The sequence below is a fragment of the Ambystoma mexicanum genome, chromosome 14, assembly GCF_040938575.1.
Source record: "Ambystoma mexicanum isolate Mex_15411 chromosome 14, UKY_AmexF1_1, whole genome shotgun sequence".
Lineage (NCBI taxonomy): Eukaryota > Metazoa > Chordata > Amphibia > Caudata > Ambystomatidae > Ambystoma > Ambystoma mexicanum.
In genome coordinates, this window is record NC_090940.1 from 623,188,395 (window position 1) to 623,196,650 (window position 8,256).

Consider the following 8,256-nt stretch of genomic DNA (forward strand, 5'->3'; position numbering starts at 1 on the left):
TGGTTTCCCTTCCATATTAGTCTCGGATCGTGGAAGTCAATTTATCTCACATTTTTGGAAGAAGTGTTGCCAACTAGCACAAATAGATGTGCGGTTATCCACCAGCCACCACTCCCAGACCGACAGTCAAACCGAGAGAACCAATCAGACTCTCGAGCAATATCTTTGGTGCATGTTACACCAATCCGAGTTAAATTGGAAAGACATCCTTTGGATCGCAGAATATGCATACAACAATTCAGTGCATTATGGAACCGGACAAACCCCCTTTTATACTTTGTATGGTCACCATCATCGGACCTCTGACCTAGATCCACCTCTGACCCTGGAAATGCCTGCAGTAAATCATCTGCATTCCACAATAACCCGAGCCTTCAAAGAAGCTGGAACTCATTTACAGCAAGCCAAGAAAAAGCATAAAGAAAACGCTGATTTGCACCGAAGTAAAACTCCTCCTTACCAAGTAGGAGACCAGGTATGGCTAGCAACTAAACATTTACCCCTCAAGGGCCCGCAAACCTTCAATCCCAGATTCATAGGACCTTATCCCATCAAAGCTATAATCAACCCAGTGGCCTTTAAACTGGATCTACCGTCCAACATGCGTATTCATCCAGTTTTTCATGCATCACTTTTGAAGCCAGTACAACCAGGAACCCGATTGTCCAAGCCTCCAGATCCAGTTCAAATTGAAGGGGAATTAGAATTCGAAGTTAAAGACATTTTAGACTCCAAGGTGGTAAAGTCGAAACTCTTCTATCTTGTTGACTGGAAGGGATATGGACTTCAAGAGAGATCGTGGGAGCCTAGTGACCATGTCCACGCATCTCGATTAGTACAAAGGTTTCACCGGAGATTTCCGAACAAGCCCAAACCCCCGGAGGGAAGAACCTTGGGAGGGGCCTTGAGGGGGGGTACTGTCATGATGCCTACCTCCAAGTAGCCAGGTCCGACCCAGCAACCCCAGAGGCAGGCATCATTTCCCCCAGGGAAGTGCCAGCGGGCCCAAGCTGGGGCCCTTTGGACACAGTCCTGGCGCCTTAGGCGCCAGGCTCATGTTGGACCCCTGTCCTGGCGCCTTAGGCGCCAGGCTCATAAAGCTAGACATGTGTTCAAGTGTTTTAAGGTGCACTTACCTGATGCAGACCATGCTGCTACATCCAGGCCCTCTTGAGGCCTGAATGGAACTACTTTACCTGTGGGACTACTTTCCACCCGGGTGTGGTCGGGGAAGGATACATACCTGATCGGAGGAAGGATACACACTTGGGACTTCTTCCAAAGCTATTTAAACCACACCCGATCAGCAACTCACGCTTCGCGTTGTTCTGCTCCTCGCAGCTGGACGCTCACCGTGTCAGCTCCTGCATCTGGACTTCAGCCACGCCTGTCAGCATCCTGGGTCACCTGCAAAGGGAGACAAGAGACCTTACCAGCTAAATCTGCACCACAGAGACATCACCGACGATCCTGAAAGGGAAGACATTATTTTTAGAAGCATTTCGTTACGATCGCTGCAGCGCTGCATTACACTCAACTTTCCTGGGTTCCTCCATCTTCAGCAGCGATCATTCGGATACACAGCCACTTCCCAGAGCCTAGAGAAAAAGACAAGAATAAGAGGTGAGAGAAGGAAGGGAATAAGACTTACCTGTTGGGTCTTTCCCATTTCATTTCGGGTCTTGCCGCTTCCAGGCATTTTCCGGACCCCGGCCCCTATGGGGAAAAAAGACAAAGGGCCTCATTACGACCCAGGCGGTAAGGGGTTTACGGCAGCGTTAACAGCGCCGACTCTTACCGCCTGAGTACGAGGTCCCTTAGCGCCATGGCGCTTTTAACACCTGCTTTTAGCAGGTGTTAAAATCCATGGCGCTAAGGGACCATGGAGTTAATTACGCCACCGTAATTTACGGTGGTGTAATTAACGCCTTCCCCACTCCCATTATGCCCTTGGGGCAAAAATGGGAATGGGGAAGGGTAAATGGGGATTGGGGACTTACCGCCCCGCCATGGTCGGAATGGGGCGGTAAGTCCGCCAACCACCATGGCGTAAACGTAGTTTACGCCATGGTGGTAAAGTCACGGCCCAGGCGGTAACTTACCGCCTGGGTCGTAATGAGGCCCAAAGACATTGAATGAGCGTATGCAAAGTCAGTTCCCGAGCGCTCATCCAGAACTAACCTGCCATTTACTGGAACTGGAACTGCACGTTTCACTTCGGGTCGGTGCCATATCTCCGGCATTCCGAACCCCGGCCCCTAAGGGGAAAAAAGACATAAGCATTAGCGCTTGCTGCAAAAGACAAAGAACATTATTATAAAGCTTGGACTTTTGAACTTGCAACAGAACTTTTACAGAGCCTTACCTGAATAGTCAAGCTTACCTGAACTCCCATCAATCCTCAATCCAGTGAAGTAACTGGGTTTCAACGCGCCCCTGCATCAGAAGCAGGATGGAGAGCTCATCCTTCCTGTCCCTAAGGTGAGACTTCACGGGGAATCGTGGAAGGGTATCGTGGAGGGTTGGAAGAGAGTGGGAGGCTTGAGCATAACTCAGTCAGTAGGTAATACTCGTTTTCACGCACAGGCGAATATTCCTGCGAGCCGGAGAAGCCAGAGTAGAGGGCCCTTCCTGTCCATCTTCAGGGTCCTGCGCTTCACCATTGAAGAAGCATCAGCACTCGAAGCCAGACCTGCGCCTCCGTGGGAATCAGGTGAGCGTTACAGGCAGGACTGATGATATCGTGAACTAAGTTACAGCAGGGCTGATGGTCTGGTGAAATGAGGCAAGGACAGGCCGATGATCTGATGAACTGAGGCACGGGCAGTACTGACGACCTGTTGAACTGAGGCAAGGCTGGGCTGAAGATCTGATGAAATGAGGCAAGGCTGGACTGATGGTCTGATGAACTGAGTCACAGCAAGGCTGAAGGTCTGGTGAACTGAGATAAGACTGGGCTGATGATCTGTTGAACCCAGGCAAGGCATAACTGATGAGCTGGTGAACTGAGGTATAGGCAGGGCTGAGGCAGGGCCGATGATCTGCTGAACTGAGTCACAGCGGGGCTGATGGTCTGGTGAAATGAGGCAGGGCTAGTGATCTGATGAATTGAGGCACGGGCAGCACAGACGATCTGTTGAACTGAGGCAAGGCTGAGCTGATGAACTAGGATAAAGGCCGGGCTGAGGCAGGCCTGATGATCTGGTGAACTGAGTCACGGCAGGGCTGATGGTCTTGTGAAATTAGGCAAGGCATGGCTGATGATCTGGTGAACTGAGGTATAGGCAGGACTGATGATCTGTTGAACTGGCAAGTCAGGGCTGATGATCCGTTGAACTGAGGCACAGGCAGGGCTGATGATCTGATTAACTGGGGTACAGGCAGGCTTGATATTCATTTGAACTGAGGCACAGGCATTGCTGATGTTCCATAGACCTTAGGCACATGCATCACTGATGATCTGTTGAACTGAGGCAATGCTGGGCTTATGATCTGATGAACCTGGGTACAGGCAGGGCTGAGGCAGGGCAAATGATCTGGTGATCTGATGAACTGAGGCACAGGTAGGGCTGATGATCTGATGAGCTGAGGTACAGGCAGGGCTGATATGGTGAAATGAGGTACAGGCAGGGCTGATGCAGGGGCTGAGGCTATTATATACTGGTGAACTTAGCAAAATAAAGAAGTGCGAACATGGTAGATCCACTAAACAGCGTCTGGGATGCTGCCTATTGCTCCCCAGCACACTAACAGTGGGGCTCCTTTGTCTTTTTCTCTGATGATGTGGAACTCTGGCTGCAACACAGATGAAGCCAGTGACACCACCTGCTTCAGCACTTGGTGCTATTGTGTTTCAAGAACATTTAAGAACCCCGGTGGAAAGCTGGAAACCCAGGTGGCAGGCCTGGATAGTAAAATAACTGTTTATTTGTTTGTTTGTTTGTTTGTTTGTTTGTTTGTTTGTTTATTTGATAATGCGCACAAAACCCAGGGGTAGCTGGGCGCAGCAGTCATAAGAATACTTGAGCTTAGGTTACATACATGGAATACATACAAGGAATGCAGTACATGAAGAAATTACAGAACAGGTATACAGAGTGCATTAGGTACAAGATACGTGAAATACAGGTTCCTAGTATGAGGTAGTCTAATGTCAGGTAACAGAGGTAAAAAGGCAGTTAAAAATGCTAGTCGGTCCTGGCCTAGCGCAATTGTAGGTCGTCATTGGACCAAAGCCAACTTTGCACTTTGCATCTAAATCTGGTGTAGGGTAGGTTGGCTCTCAGTGCGGTGGGCAGTGCATTCCAGGCACGGGCAGCTCTAGTGTGTTAGAAGCTCTAGTGTGTTGAGTAGAGGATTTTCTTGTCAGTCTGGCCGAGATATATGGGGGCGCAGTGTTATTCAAGCTTTTGTGGGTGAGGGATAGTGTCTTGAGGAGAACTCTATCACTGATTTTTAACCAATGCTGGTCTTTTCTGATGTTAGAGATGTGGGCTCTACGGGGTATGTCCAGAGCTGCTCTAAGAGCATTGTTCTGCAGTATTTGCATTTTGTTTATGATAGTTTTGCTGGCACCAGCATAGAGGGTGTTACAATAGTCCAGTTTTGACATTACTAAGGCATTGGCTAGGGTGATGCAATTAGTTTTGGAAAGGTAAGGTCTGCAGGCCCTGATTAGTTTGCAGGTGTAAACTGTGGAGGACGCTAAGGAATTAACTTGTTTTTTAAGAGATAGAGTGGAGTCGAGGTAGAAACCTAGTGTTTTTACCTCCGTTGCCACTTTGATTATGTTGCCATCTATGTTGAAGGCACGGTAGTTTGAGCTAAGTTTTCTGAGGTTGGAGTCGGAACCCAGGATCATTATCTCAGTTTTGTCATCATTCAGGCAGAGGCCGTGGGAAGCCATCCATGCCTGAATGAGGAGGTAGATCTTGTTTACTAGAGCTGTGTCTTCGACAAAGTTGCCAGATAGTGGTATGAGGATCTGCGTATCGTCCGCATAGTTGGTATAAATTACCCCTAGTCTGTCCAGTTTGTCGAAGAGTGGCTTAGTGAAGATATTGTACATGATAGGTGAGACACATGAACCTTGTGGGATGCCACAGGTGATTTGTATTGGGTCCGCTGAGGCTAAAGGGGAGAACACTCTCATCGTACGGTTGGCTAGGAAGGATTGTACCCAGGCTATAGCTTCACTTGAGAAATAGGCGGCAGACGCTAGGTGGTTGCATAACACTGCATGGTCCACCAGGTCAAAGGCCGCTGATAAATCAAGGAGGAGGAGCATAGCTGTTTTACCTTTATCCTTCAGCTCGTCGATTTGTGTTTTGAGATTGATAAGGGCTGTTTCAGTGCCATGTAATGGTCTGAAACCAGATTGGCGAGATCCTAATAGTTGGTTCGTCTCCAGATAGTTTTGGATCTGGAGGTAGGCTACTCTATCGATGATTTTGAGGAGGAATGGGACTGTGGTGATTGGCCTATAGTTGGTGGGGATAGCTGGGTCGAGGGTCTGTTTTTTAAGGAGGGGTAGTACCCAGGATTCTTTGAGGTTGGATGGTACAGTGCTAGATTTAAATGAAGCGTTAATTAGTTTTGAGATGAAGGTGCTAAATCTCGTGCTGCGTCCTTAATGACTTGTGCAGGGCAGTTGTCACCTTGGCAGTTAGAAGGCTTCAGTGATAGGATCACCTTTTCAGTTTCCAGGATGGATATGTTAGTAAAACTGAAAGGTTGACAATTGTATTGGGTGGCTGTTCTGGGTGAGTTGGTCAAGTGAATGGTTTGGGCTCTAGTAGGGCTCAAGGATGCTTTCTTCTTTGCGATTTTAGTTTGCAAGGTTGCAATTTTGTTAACTAGGGCATTTTGGATGCTAGTGCACTATTGTTTATCTTTGGGGACGTTGTCTACGGGAGCAATAGGGTTTTCCATTTCCCGGAGGATGGAGAAGAGTTCTTTAGAGTTAGAGTTAGCTTTGCTAATTCTCTCATTGAATGTGTCTTTTTTGGTTTGGATTATTTCCTTTTTATATTTATTGGCAACATTGTTAAGGATGGTTTTGTTCTCCGCCGAAGGTGTATGCCTCCAGATAGCTTGGAGTTTGCGCTTTTGGATTCGTAGTTCTTTGAGGTGAGGGGTGAACCATGAGTTAAGATGAGATTCTCGTTTGCTTTTACAAGGTTTGATGGGGGCTGATATGTCCAAAGCATTGGACATGGCGTTGTTAAATGTCTCAACTAGTATGTTAGGGTGATGGTTAATATCGCTAACAGCGATTTTTCCGAAGTAATGTCGTTTTTACTTCTGGTTGCATGGCTTGTGCTATTTCCTGGTTAATTGGTTTAGACTGTAATTGGAACTGTAATTGGAGCATGTTCTCTGACAAGCCCCCCATTCTCCCTGTAGTGCCTGAACTCATTAGAACTGACAAGGGATTCCACCTGCTCAAGCTCACTGTGCCATCATCTCTCAGTAAGAGGTAAGTACCCCAAAGATGTGGCAAAAACCCAGGGGGCAGACCTGGACAGTGAAGGTGCTGTCCAATAAGGGCATTCTTTGACAGTGACTCCCCCTTGAATCGTATTGACACTGGTGAGGCCGGGCCTGAAGACAACTAACAAGGCCCCTGACTACCTACCTTGCTGCAGTAGTTGGATCCCCCGGTGGAACATAGGCGTGAAGGCCACTGCACATAATAATTGAGCACCAGGCTCTAGTGCACAGGTGGGAACAGTGGCTAGAGAGGGAGGTGCCCCTAAGGTCTTTGGGCTCAGAAGCCAGTGCCTCCTGGAGCAGAGCATCATGCTGCCTAGCACTTAGGGGCGACTCTACAGCACTTGAGAACTCATATCCAGCTGTACGAGAGATTGCAGGTAAAAGGTATTGGATGCAGGAGCTAATGAAATAAATATGGCGGGCGATTGGCAGCTTCGCATCCTCCAATAAGATATAAACAGAGAAAGTGGAAGCATCAATGCTAGGATGCAACAACAGGGAGACCAGATGGAAGACATTGAGCACTTATAAGAGCAACCTAGGACAACTACAATACCCGGGATAACAAACTGGACTTGGAGACCAGAGAGATACAGAAACTCAAGGACAAAATGGAGGACCAAATGAATCAAGCAAGGCACCGCCTCCACTTGATCAAATTACTGGAGGGTGACCAGTGACAAGATATCAGTGTCTTCATGAGAGTTCTCTTTAAAGGGGTACTGAAGACATGAATGTGGATGATATTGCCCTCAATAGGGAACATCAGGCCCCGGAACCGAAGACAGAGAAAAGGTACGGACATGGGCAGTAATCACACTGAATTGGGCTCTATCGGCTTGCATCCTTATGTTTTAATTTTGCTTCCTAAAACTCTTTAACTTCATTCTGGTGTCAGCGGTTGTGTTTTCCTTCGGCCATGTGACACTCTGACTGTGCTCTCTGATTCTGAGTTTGTCAAAGAGCAGTTCCAATTGAAACTCGCTGACCATTAACTCCTCTGCCTTGTTTCTCTCCTCTTTCGCCTCTTCCACCTTGGTCCTTCCCTTTCCTCCTGGGTCTCTCTTGATGTTTCCTCCTCCTCTCTCTTCCCCCTCAAACCGAAACCTTTTCCGCCCTCCACACTGTCTCTCCTCCTCCTCCTCTCACTTTGTTGATGATACATCTTTCGTCAATCTCTTGATCTCTCCCGCCTTCTATTCAACCTCTTCCTCTCTTTCCACATCTTCTCTACCCCTGCCTTTTCTCCCGCCTATTGCTTGCCATGCTAACACTCTGCCTTTACTCCCTCTAAGTATAACAGACCCAAACTCTTTATACTCTTCAGGGATTGCTCATCCTTCCTCGAGCCATAAGTATTGGCGGACTTCTGGTGCTATTAGTTTTGGCACTTGTGATTGGCTCCCAGAGTTAATTGCTGTGTCTCTAAAGCCAGAAAGCATAAATGAGCTCCTCAACATTTTGCAGTCAGATGACCCTGTCATGTTGGCCGCCTGACTCCTCTATGGTCCCTCAATGCTCCTCATCACCAGTTCAGACATTACATGTGTGGCCCTAGCCTGCTTGGTTATTTGACCAATCTCTTGGATTCTGGGTAACTTTGCGTGCGTGTCGGCAGTGAATCCCAAAGACCATCAATCTAATTTCAGTGCTTTGTTCCTCTTCTGGGTGTGGCTCGGGCCTCGTACCACGAACATGGGCACTACCCAAACCTTTTACTTGTCAGCATAGGGAGTAGAAACTGGGATAGACCTGCTGGGC